Genomic DNA, 12,927 nt, shown 5'->3' with positions numbered 1-12,927 from the left:
CATAAAACAAGCCTTTACAAGTTCAAATGTATAGAGACTTTATCGAGGTATCTTTTCTGACTATGATGGAATCTTGAAATCAACTACAGAAAGAGTCCTTGAAAATTCACAAACACATGGAAACTATACAACCTACTCCTGAATGACTTTACAACTGTAGAAGAAATTATAACTGAAATAAAAAGGTTCATAGAAACCAATGAAAACAAACAAGTGTTTATAACCTATGAGACACAGCAAAAGCAATATTAAGAGGGAATTTCATAGCAATTAGCACTCACAAGGAAAAAAGCAGAAAGGTGACAAATAAACAACCTAATGATACAACTTAGGGGCCTAGAAAAACAACAACAGAAACCCAAAGAAAATTCTAGGAGAAAATAAATAATGAATATTTGAACAGAAATAAACAAAATAGAGAGTAAAGGACTATACAGAAAATAAACAAAGCCAAAAGCTTGTTCTTTGAGAAGATAGACAACATTGACACACCGTTTTCTAGGTTAATCAAGAATAGAGGAAGTGACTAGGTAAATCAAATCAACAAGGAAATAGGCATTATTACAACAGATATAATTTTAAAAACTTACAAAATATCATCAGAGAATACTATGAGTAGCTATATGCCAAGAAATAAAATCTAGACGAGATGGACAAATTTCTGGACACTTATAACTTACCAAGATTGAATCAGGAGGAAATAAAACATCTGAATTGACCCATAATAAACAAGGAGATTGAATCAGTAATAGATAGTTTCCCAACACAGAGCAGCTCAGGCCCTTGGTTTTACTTCTGGATTCTACAAAACTTTTAAAAAAGAACTAGCTCCAATTCTCCTTAAACTATTTCTAAAAATACAAAAGGAAGGAGCCCTCCCAAGTTCATTCTCTGAATCTTCCAACATCTTAATTCAAAAACTGGATAGGACATGACAATTAAAAAAAGAAAAAAAAAAACTTCTGGCCACTATCCCTGATGAATATGGATGCAAAAATTCTCAGTAAGATACTAGCAACTCATATTAAACAACATATTAAAAAGATTGTACACCATGATCAAGTAGGCTTTGTTTCAGGGATGTGAGGATGGTTCAACATACACGAAACAATAAATGTAATGTATCACATTAACAAAAGGAAAGATAAAAACCATATGATCATATCAATTGACGTGGAAAAAGCATTTGATAAAATACAGGATTCCTTCATGATTAAGACTCTCAGCAAAATAGGCATAAAAGAGACATTTCTCAACACAATACAAACCATCTATGAAAAATCCATAGCTAACATCATACTGAATAGGGAAAAGCTGAAAGCTTTTCCACTAAAAACTGGAACTAGACAAGACACTTTCTCCACTCCTTGCAAGGTCAGAAATTCTACCTATGTAACTGACTTATAAATAAGGCATGTGCCATAAGGCATATGCACTTTCCACACTTTATCAACAATTAACTGGGGAACCACAAAAGTCACTTGAACTTCTGAGTCAATATATTGCCAGGGCATACGATATCTTATGTATTTGTTATTTTATACTGTTTGCACATGTGCATCTGTGTGTATTTTTTTTACTTTATTTTTTTTCTTCAACTTTCTTTAAACCTTAAAGTATTCTACAAGTTTGGGACATAGAGATTAATCTCTTTTTCTTTTTCTTTGTTACCTTGAAGTCTCCTAGTTTCCTATATTTTCACCTTTATTTTTATTACTATCCTACTATTCTAGGTTGTACTTTAGTCAGACCTTGCATAAACTATTACAGTGCCTTGGTCTCCCTGACTTGAGTTTTATTTTGAATTCATCCAGCATAATTCTGCCGAATTAATCTTCTCAAACACTGCTTTTATCAGTTACAAGCTAAACACAATTACTCACATGAGTCATGCTTTCCCATATCACATACTTGTTTTTCTTTTACCTTTCTTTTGAATTTCTTTTTAACCTAATTCTGCTTGGTCACATCATATTTTGTCTTTCAAAGTTTTTATCTGTCCAATGCCACCTTTTAGCGGAAGCAGTCTGATGCCACTTGTTCTTTTTTTTCTCGTATTCTTATCACTTTTGTCTCTCCCTCCCTAATGGCAGAGATAAAACTCTCATCCTCATGTTATTCTCAAGGATGGGAGTCAGGGAGAGTGGTAGAGGAACTAGAGGCAAGAATGAGAACTACCTTTGTTTACCAAAGCATCTTAGCAAGTGATTTTAGTTGTAGCAAACCTCAAGGTTTGTTAAGAATAAGACTAAGAGATTGCTAAAATAGAATTCAAAGTATATGTAGAGATTTGAGGGTCAAGGGAGAGAAGTTATGGGAAAGAAAAAGACTTAGCAATATGTCAAGTGAATGTTTCCAGTGGGAGAAAAGATGAGGATGGAATTGAAGGAGAGAAGACAATGAGTAGAACACTTTAAGAATAGAGTTGGGGGGACCAGCAGTTAGCGTAATGGCTATGTCGCTGGACTCCCATGTAGTCAACCACGGTTCATGTCCCGGACCCAGTGGCTTAAAACTCACGCCGGGTGCATGTGTGTGCATCCCCAAGATCCCGAGAGGAAAACGGAGGAGAAGGAATTGCGGTGTGGTCATCCCCCCGGGGGATGATTTCTCGCTTTCTGTCTCTCTGTCTCTTTCTGTCTTTCTGGCGAGCGCACGCACCCTATAGCAAAAAGAAAAAAAAAAAAACCTCTCCAAAAAGAATAGGTTTGGGACCAACAGATGGCATAATGGTTAGATTTCTGGACTCTCACATGGCCAGCTGTGGTTCAAATCCTGAACCCAGAGGCTTGAAACTTGTGCCAGGTGTGTGTGCATGCCCAAAATCCCAAGAAGAGAAGGGATTGCAGGTGGCCATTCCGCCAGGGGTGATTTCTTTTTTATTTATTTATTTTTTTTGAGAGATTTTCACTATAGGGTGCGTGCGCTCACCAGACAGACAGAGAGAGACATAGAGACAGAAAGCGAGAAATCACCCCCCAGAGGGGATGGTCACGCGGCAATCCCTTCTCCTCCGTTCTCCTCTCGGGATCTTGGGCATGCACACACACGCGCCTGGTGTGAGTTTTAAGCCAACGGGTCCGGGACGCGAACCGCGGTCGACTATGTGGGAATCCAGCAACATAGCCATTACGCTAAGTGCTGGTTCCCAGGGGGTGATTTCTTGATGTCTCTTTTTTCTCTGTCTCTTGGCAAGTGCATGTACCCTGTAACAAAAATCTCTTAAAAAAAAAAGCCCCAATAAACAAAACAAAACAAAAACAGAAAAGAAAAAACATGCATAGGATTATTCATTACCCATTCCAGGGAAATTCTTCAAAACTTTGTAGAGAAGTGGAACTAAAGTTTGAGTTGATTTTTGTGTCAAAAGTTTTGTAATTTATGCACTATTTTTTCATAATACACATTTTTAATGAACTTTTTGAAGACCCCTTGTGCACTATTATTTCCTCACTAGCTGTATGTCAGTAGAAAGTTCTGAGAACAAATATTTATGAAAAGTTTGTCACCTTGAATTTTCTGAAATGGAATCAGCCTCTTAGCTTTGTAGTTAAGAGACCCAGATCCTATAAGACCAATTGTGGTTTGAATCCTATCCCTGGCTCCTTGAAAAATATGCTGGATACATGGGCAGGTCCAAAGTGAGGGTTATGTCACAATCTTTTGTACTCTAATGTGAAAATTTCTGAACCAAAGCAGGCCTTAAAAATCATAACTTTAAGGAGAAGTGTGACAACGTCCCACTGATCTCTCTCTCCCTCTCTCTCTTTCTCTGGCAAGTACATGCCAGAGACAATTAAAGAAGACAATTAAAGAAGAAGAAAAAGAAAGCTTCTAAAAAAATGTCAAGTCGAATGGTTTATGTGATCGTATGCACTCCAACCCCCATCCCATGTATTGGGATTCATTTTAAGATTGCGCATTGACCAGATGTGATAACTACCAAACTAGAGTTCTCAGAGCGAGAAAAACGTGATCAAGATGCAGGGATTAACAAATACTGAGCTATCTCTCTTGGAGAAGTTAGTGGAGAGTAATGATTTCTCTGTAGACGTTGCATCAGAAAGGTAAACAGAAGGTGGCGAAATACTTTTGGCAGGTTTGGAGCGTATATTTCCCCCAATTTGGTGCCTTCCCCTCAAATATACCTAGATCACTAGGTAGTTCATACCTTTAATATTTCCTCCAAAGCTAATGAGCTGCATATGTTTACCCAAGATAAGGCTGCATGGCCTAGCATAAATATTGAATTTATATTAAGTCAGTGTGGTATTAATTATACACACATGCACCTTTGATTGATAAAATGTGGAGATGAATGATTACATAAAGCATCCAGACTGTGGCAGTGATTAAAAAAAGGAAAGGGAAAAGGAAAAAGGTCCTTGATGAAAAGTGTAGGAAACCCCGTACCCTGTTGTGAAGTTTGTGGAATATTTAAATGGAAAAAAAAACTTGGAATAACTTGCTTCAATTCTTTCTTTTACCAGACAAGCTGTGGCAGAGGGCCTAAAGACTTTGCCTTGATTCGCACAGAGGTAATGCTAGATTTAGTATCCAGGTCTCTAATGCTAGCTATGTCTATGCTGCTGAACAAATTATTTTAACATAAATGTTGGTGTCTAAAATTTTATGACTCTTGAAGGACTGTGTTGTGGATTTATGGTGACTTGACTTGGTGTCATATTAACACTCCATGGGTGGAGAGACCAGTATTTCTAGGTTTTCACTGCTTCACACACACTGTAGGCAAACGCTTGCAGTGATGTGGAGATACAAGCAATTATCATTGAGCTGACTATGTTCCCCAAGACCTAGTTTAATTATGCTTATCAATTTTGAGAGACAACATCCACCTTGCATTAGTTGTTGCTGGTTTTTAAAATATAGCTTCTTTTATTTCTTAGTAAATTTATATGTAATAGTATAATTGTAATCATCACCAGTACAGCTTTTTTTGAATTCCTATTAAATTTTAATATTATAGAGTAATAATGTGTAATAAAGTTTAATAATAGTATAACAACTTAACATATAAAATTATTTCTAAAATTCTGATCTATCAATGAATAGTTGAGCATTAAGTTTAATATAAAATGCTGGATGTCTTTCCTAATTTCACATACAAGATAAAAACTGAGGCAGAGTAGCTAATATTAGCTAATGAACATGGTTGAAAAATAGCTAGAAAAATTTAGGAAATGGAATCCTTAATCATGTTATGTAATTTAAAATCCAAAGAAGCACCATATCCCTTTTGAGATGGAAACCTTCTGTTAATTTTCATCTCAGATACCTAATTTTGGATAAAATGTAATAACATTGAGTAAGACCAGAGACTACTTTTTTCTATTCTTTTAGATTTATGCCTGTATTTCTAAAGTTCATATTATAAGAAAGAAACAGGAAATAAAGCTAGTTCAAATCCTAAACAGCCTACAAGGAACTGGCAAAGCTACACAATTCCATATTTCATAGTTTAGACAAAAGAAAACATTTGATTTATTAATAATATCTTCTTAAGAATATTTATACAGTTGATTTAACATTATATCAGTTTATGCCCTTTGTATGTTTTAGATAACATTGTTGAATTTCCTTTTACTTAACATGAAGTAGACTTGCCAATGTGGAGAGCTATGCGGGCAGGCACTCCCTCCTTCATCTAACAAAAGCCATTTATTAAGCAGCTGTTCCTATTAGTCTACAAAGATTTTTCAACCCTGTGTGCTCTGTGACTTCACCTCTCAGTTTTGAGGAAACCACATTCCTTAGATTCTTCTTTCTTAACTCTCATTATGCCAGTTAGATATGTTTAGATCGTATTATTTTGAAAAGTTGGTCAAAATGATAATACAAACATAATTTGCAATATTCCAGGCTACTTACAAAGCATATTTGGTACGAAATACAACGAATCTATGAAATTTGAAAATGAAGGAACTTTGTGCAGTCATACTCTTCAGGCAGTTTTCTGTAAATCTCAGAAAAAAGTAAACCCCCAAATTATATTTGTGGTCTAAATCTAAGCCTGCCAAATTCCCATTCCGAGTGAGCAAATAGCTACCTTTTCAACAATCAGATATTGTTTGAGTCAGATAGACTATTGCAGAGAAGTGATAGATCGCCTGTCTCACCTGTGGACTTGTGCCAGAAGGCGCTCATTCTCTGAGTCCAAACAGTCATGAATAAATCTATCTGAATCTTGCTTTTTTGGCACCCAGCACTCTCAGCAAAGAGTGAAAATTGTTTTCATGAGTCTGGAGAAGTTGGGGAAAACAAACCAACATGTATACAATGTTCAGTATCCTGCTGTTTTCAGTCACAGATCATGTGGAACTAAATTAGTTTTATTAAAAATATTTGATGCTAGCTATGCTCAGAGGAGATACTCTCAAATTTTCTCTGGTGGGAAAATAAAATACATATTGTAGAATGTCTTTGGTGCATACATGATTTTGAAGAATGTATATATAACTCATCAATTTATTAATGATTATATATTAAAAGATTATTTCTGTAGCAATTCTTTCAAACAAGGAGTGCATTTCCTCATAAAAATAACATTACAAATGCTATTTACATTGTTATGACAGTCTTCTAAACCCTGTTTAACTTGAACTGTGGCTACATAAAGCTTGAGTATGAAAAACTGATGATCATTCCAAGAGAAAATAATCCTGGATCACAGAAGATTGATTAACAAGGGCTATGTCTGCTCTAGAAGTAGCCTTGTCAGAGAAATGGGACCTCTTGTTTCTGTATCCTCTTCCGGTAACTCATCAAAGGCACTGAGCTTCCTGGGGCTACAGTGATAAAGGGACATGGCAGGAGATGCACATGAGAACAGATGTTCCTGATTGTGACCAGGTGAAAAGTTTGGTGGCTTTAAAGAAACAGTTTTGGGGACCAGCAGGTGGCGTGGTGTTTAAGGTGCTGGACACTCCCACATGGCTAACCATGGTTCGAGTCCTAGACCTGGTGGCTTGCTTTCTCACTTTCCCTCTTTCTCTCTCTGTGTATCTCTCTGGTCAAATTAAAATAAAATGAATGAATAAAAGTAAATAAATAATTCTAAAAAAAAATGAAACAGTTTCCAGGCTAAAGCAACTGTCAAACTTTGGTAAAATAGTGTTTTGCTGCAAAAATGATCATTAGCCATTTGCTATACTTATTAGGTGTATAGACTTTATTACCTAGGAAATAGTATGAGAAAAATTGAATTTTTATCACAATCTTTTTTTATATTTATTTTTTAGTGCATTAAAGAGAGGACATGAAATAGTTGGAGGAAAAACAAACCAAACCAAATCCTGAGCTCCCACTGCCTTGCAGGGCACGCAATGGGTAATGCGTAATATAAAAAATATCATGCAGTATCTGCTTTGGTTTATTGGCGAGCTTCTTTCCTCTCTAAAACAGCACCCTATTAAGAGGTTTCTCTTCTGTTGAAGGAACTAGAATACAAGAGGTCCTCAACAAGTTCATGGAAAATGTATATTATGAAAAAAAATATGGACCAAAACAGACTCCTGTTTTAATTCTATTTTTACAACTTTTTGAAATATTCATATATCATCCTTAGAACACAGGCAGTAAGTAAGTAGAATGAATGTGTGCAAAAAAACCAAAAAACCTAGAATATTGATTATGGGGAATAAAAAACACCTTCATTTTATGGAGTGAACTGAAGAAAAGCCACTTTAAGATAATAAGTAAAATACAAGACAGTATAGACATTTTGCAAAGCATTTGAGAGGTAAAAGATGCCTCCTTTATAGTTGGTATGTCGTAATTTGTATGTAAGTCAGCTTTAAGCTTCTAACAGAGTGGGAGTTCCTCGTAGGGTAAAAAGGGTCTTGAAAGAAGGATCAATGCGGTAGAGATCAATAGGGGACAAGAATTGCACAGGGCATTCAGAAGAGGATCACCAGACTTGGGCAGCAGAAGCAAAGTCTTTAGAATTGACCCAATCAGGAAGTATCCCCTTAAGTACTCTGGCTAAAGGCTTTATCTTTTATAAGGATGGCTAGAAAATGCATGTTAGAGTTTCTTTTGAGATTACAGTATGTATTTGTGCTGAAATGAATTCCAGACTCCCAATTGTTCTACTAATCCTTTCTTCATAAGTCCAAAAATATAGAATTATTTTTGTAAAAGATTTTGTTTATTGCCAGAGAGTATATGCATTCACCAAACAGAAAGAGAGAGGGAGAGAGAGAGAGAAAGAGAAACTCTCCCTTTGGGGCATGGTCATGCTACAATCCTTTTTCCTCCATTTCTCCATCCTATCACAATTTGGGGCATGAATGCTCATGTGCCTACCATGTTGACAGGGTCAGGAATCAAATTGTTGCCAGTCATATTTGATCTGACTCTTTCTATACAGGACTTAACTGCTACATTAAAGTGTTGGCTCAGAAACACAGAAGTCTAATGAAACCAGTATTTCCTTTTTTTGAGAGAGAGATTTTTGCTATAGATAGAGCACATAGAGTACTAGCTAGAGAGACAGAAAAAGACAGAAAGTAATAAGTCACCTCCCAGGAGGATGGCCACACTGCAATCCCTTCTCTCCATTCTCCTCTCAGTATCTTGGGCACACATGCACATGCACCTGGTGTGAAATTTAAGTCACCGGAACCAGGACTCAAACTATGGTTGACTATGTGTAAGTCCAGCAACGTAACCATTATGCCATCTACTGGTTCTGAAACTTGATATTTCAATGAGGGTGTCTCTACATAGTTATTATGGTAGGACTTTAATCCTAAAGTAGAAAAAGTCAGGTATGTGGGGATCAAATAGACTTGTTAAACTCTTTCTTTTTTAAAAAAAATTAAATTTATTTATTTTACATTCACTCACTGAACCTCATCGCAGCAAACAAAATGCAATTTCCCACCCAGAATACACTGTATAGTGGCTTAATTATACATGTTATCATCAACAAATAATTTTCCATTTTCTTATACGTATTTTCCCCCCTACTTCTCACCCTCTGCCATTTCCCACCCTCCTCCCACATTATCTCTGGTATCTACAGTTGCTTTTCATTCCTTTTTTCCCCCCACATTGTATTGATTCACATAATATCTTAATTAATCTAACTACTTTTAATAGCAAGTTCAGCTTATATGTATATATCTGTGAACACGAGTCTGATTATAGGCATGAAACTGTGAGTAGAATGAATATACTATAAAGTAGCACCTGGCTGAGGCTATTATATGGCTTACTGTGGTCATTAAGTAGGTATTTTTAAAAATATATTTTTAATGTCAAGAAAGGCAGTTTTAGCTTTAATAAATCAAAATTAAAAATGTTAAGAGTACTTGCTTAAGACTTAAAGGCAGGAAACAGGTTAGATTTTGTTCAAATAGTAGGTATATGAACCTATTGGCAGCTAAAGAGAAGACAAAAACCCTTATATCTGGAAAACAAAGGATTAAAGAAGATCTGTAATGTTTTAATTAGCAGTCATAAAATTCCATTTCACCAGTTCAGTGTCATGTACTTAATGTATCTTCTGTTGTGGTCCAATCTTTCTGTTTAAGTTCTGGAAGATAACATTGAACTCCAGATTTGTCCCTACCATTAAGTTGGTCATTTTCTTAGATGTTTTTGAACTTTTATTTCTGTGTGTCTGTATTTAGTTTTCCTGATATAGCACTCCCTTCAGAACTTCTTGGAGAGCTGGTCTGACATTGGTAAATTCTTTCAGGTTTTATTTTTCTGCAAATATTCTTGCCTTTCCTTCCCATATGAAGGATAATCTATAATATGAAGGTATATAGTATTCTTGGTTGAAATTGTTTTTCACTCAACACTTTGAATGTATTTCCCATTCTTTCCTTGCTTGCACTGTTTCCAATGAGAGGTCTGTTAGCCTGATGGGATATCCTTTGTAGGTAACTTGACATTTCTCTCTTGCCAATATTAGTATCTTGTCTTTGTCTGTGGTTTGGTCAATCTGGCTAAAATGTGTCTTGGAGAAAATCTTCTTGGGTTGATTCTATTTGGGGTCCTTTGTATTTCTTGGTTCTGTATCTTTGAATGCCTCTCTAGGTATGTAACGTTTTCTTCCATGATTTCATGGAATAGATTATCAATGCCCTTAATAGTCTCTTCACCTTCTGAGATACTAATTATCCAGATGTTTGGACGTTTAAAGATAACTAGTGTTTTTCATATATTGTAATAATTTTTTTCTGGCTGTTTTCTCAGTCTTTGTGGTGGATTTTTCTAATCCAGCGATTCTGCTTTCTACATCTGAGATTTGATCTTCTGTATGATCTAATCTACTTTTAATACTTTCAAGGGAGGCTATTTATTTATTTACTTATTTTATTTATTGAGAGGTTTTTGCACATGTGTTCGCCAGAAAGACAGAGACAGAGAGACAGAAAGTGAGAAATCACTCCCCAGGGGAGATGGCTGTGCCACAATTCCTTCTCCTCCATTCTCCTCTCAGGATCTTGGGCATGCATGCACATGCACCCAGTGTGAGTTTAAGCTACAAGGTCCAGGACTCGAACCATGGTTGACTACATGGGAGTCCAGTGACATAGCTATTATGCCAACTGCTTGTTCCTCAAGGGAGGTTTTGATTTCATGTATTACAGCCTTCATCTCTATCAGTTCCATTTGATTATTTTTTATAGTATGTATTTTCTCTTTCAGATCATGCAAGAACTTTCTCACTTCATGGAACTTGTTGGCTCTTGTCTCCTGCTTCTTCTGGAGTTCATTGTCTCTCTTCTCTTTCATCTCTGTTAGCTTTGTCACCGTGAACATTCTAAATTCTTTATCAGACATTTCTGTGAGTTTCATTGTACTGTCTGTGGATGAAGAGGAGTTATTCTTTTCCCTTGGAGGAGAGGTATTTTCTTGGTTTCTCATATTTCTTGTGTCTCTGTAGTGATTTCTGGTCATCTAATGGGTTATACATTTCTTTCTAATATTCTGAAGTTCAATCTGAGCGTTAGAGGCATGCAGGAAGAGGTGATCTGTAATCTCACTGCCATTCCATTTTTTCTCCCTTTGTTGGAGACTCAATGGGAATTGAGGTATATTCTGATCCTAATAGTATTCAGATATTTTGCTACATTTCACTTAGACCTATCTAGACACTCAGTGCATGGAGACTGAGCAGCATAGTGGTGAAGGTAAAAGAAAAAGGGAGAGAAAACAGAGAAACCAAACCAAACAAAAAAACAAACCAAACAATTTTTTTTTCCTTTCTTTTTTTTTTAAAAAATGAAAAGACAGAGAGAGACAGAAACAGAGAGAAGGATATAGTGGGGGCCATACCACTCGTGAATGAGTTCTGGAAGGTGAAGTCTCCATAAAATCTTCATTAATTAGTCCCTGAAAGCAATAGTTCCCAGCTCCAATGACCTCAGCTCTTTCTAACAGTTGGGATCAGATGGTATATTTGTTTTGCCACCTTCAGATTGTATTATTCAATCTTGATTAGTGTCTTATTTGTAATAACTAGATTAATTTGGGGACTTATAATTAACTTGAATTTTATTGTAAATATGAAGTGGTGATTATTCCTTCCCTCTTTCTACAAAAGTTTCTATAGCTGCTATTACCCTAGTAATTCAACATTATCCTCAATTTCTCTTAATTAAGTTGGACATTATAGGAAAGAAGACTAGGTAAATATGAATAATTCAGATTACTAACCACACAGCTAGATGTCTTCAGATATTGTCAACTACATAAAATTAAAGTATGAGGTTGTAGAGATCTTAGGAAAAACAAAACAAAACAAAAACCTAAAAAACAAAAAACAAAACAAATAAAACCAACTAGCCCAATTTTCTACCACATGAAGGAATCATTCTATGGGACCCGAATTTGATCTAGTTTCTGTTAAGATAGTTCCTGTGACTTGACACTGATGCTCCATTGTGAGATGACTTTATTAGGGTAGGTGCTTTACATGATCATTCAAGGAACTTCCTGTACTTTCTCATTTTCTTCTGGGAAAGCCGCTTGAGTTTCCTGTGTATTCTGGTTATCAGTCCCTTATCTGAAGCATAGTTTACAAAAACATTCTCCAATTCCAAGGTCTGTCGATTCACACTAATTACTATGTCTTTTTATTTATTTTTTTTACTTTATTTTATTTTATTTTTTGGAAAGGTTTTTGCTATAGGGCACGTGCACTCGCCCGGCAGAATTAATTATTAGGTCTCTTGCTATGCAGAGACTTCTTAAGATGATGTTATTCCACTTGTCTATTTTAGGAGTTATCCACTAGGGTTTGGGGGTCTTATTTAAGAAGTCTTTGCCTACCCCAATGTCTCCTAAAGTTTCCCCGGAGTTTTCCACCAGTAGTTTTATACTTTGAGGTCTTAGGTTTAGATCTTTGATCCACTTTAAGTTGATTTTTGTCAGTGGTGAGAAGGGGTTTAGATTCATCTTTCTGCTGGTGGCTATCCAGTTTTTTCTAGCACTATTTGCTAAGGAAGTTTTCCTTTTCCCACTGAATTGACTGGTACCCTTTGTCAAAAATCAGTTGGCTGGGGAACCAGCAGTTAGCGTAATGGCTATGTCTCTGGACTCCCACGTAGTCAACCGCGGTTCGCGTCCTGGACCCAGTGGCTTAAAACTCATGCTGGGCGTGTGTGCGTGCGTGCCCATGATCCCGAGAGGAGAATGGAGGAGAAGGGATTGCAGCATGACCATCCCCCCTGGGCAGTGATTTCTCACTTTCTGTCTCTATGTCTCTCTCTGTCTGTCTGGCGAGCGCACGCACCCTATAGTGAAAATCTCTCAAAAAAAAATCAGTTGGCTGTACATTTGGGAGTTTATTTCTGGGGTCTCCATTCCGTTCCAAGTTTTATTTTTATCTTTTTTTTTAATTTCAATTTATTTATTTGCATTCATTCACTGTACATCATTACAACATAC

Source organism: Tupaia chinensis, unplaced genomic scaffold (genome assembly GCF_000334495.1).
Source record: "Tupaia chinensis unplaced genomic scaffold, TupChi_1.0 Scaffold000434_1, whole genome shotgun sequence".
NCBI lineage: Eukaryota > Metazoa > Chordata > Mammalia > Scandentia > Tupaiidae > Tupaia > Tupaia belangeri.
The sequence above is the reverse complement of the archived record's forward strand: the minus strand, read 5'-3'. Positions refer to the sequence as shown.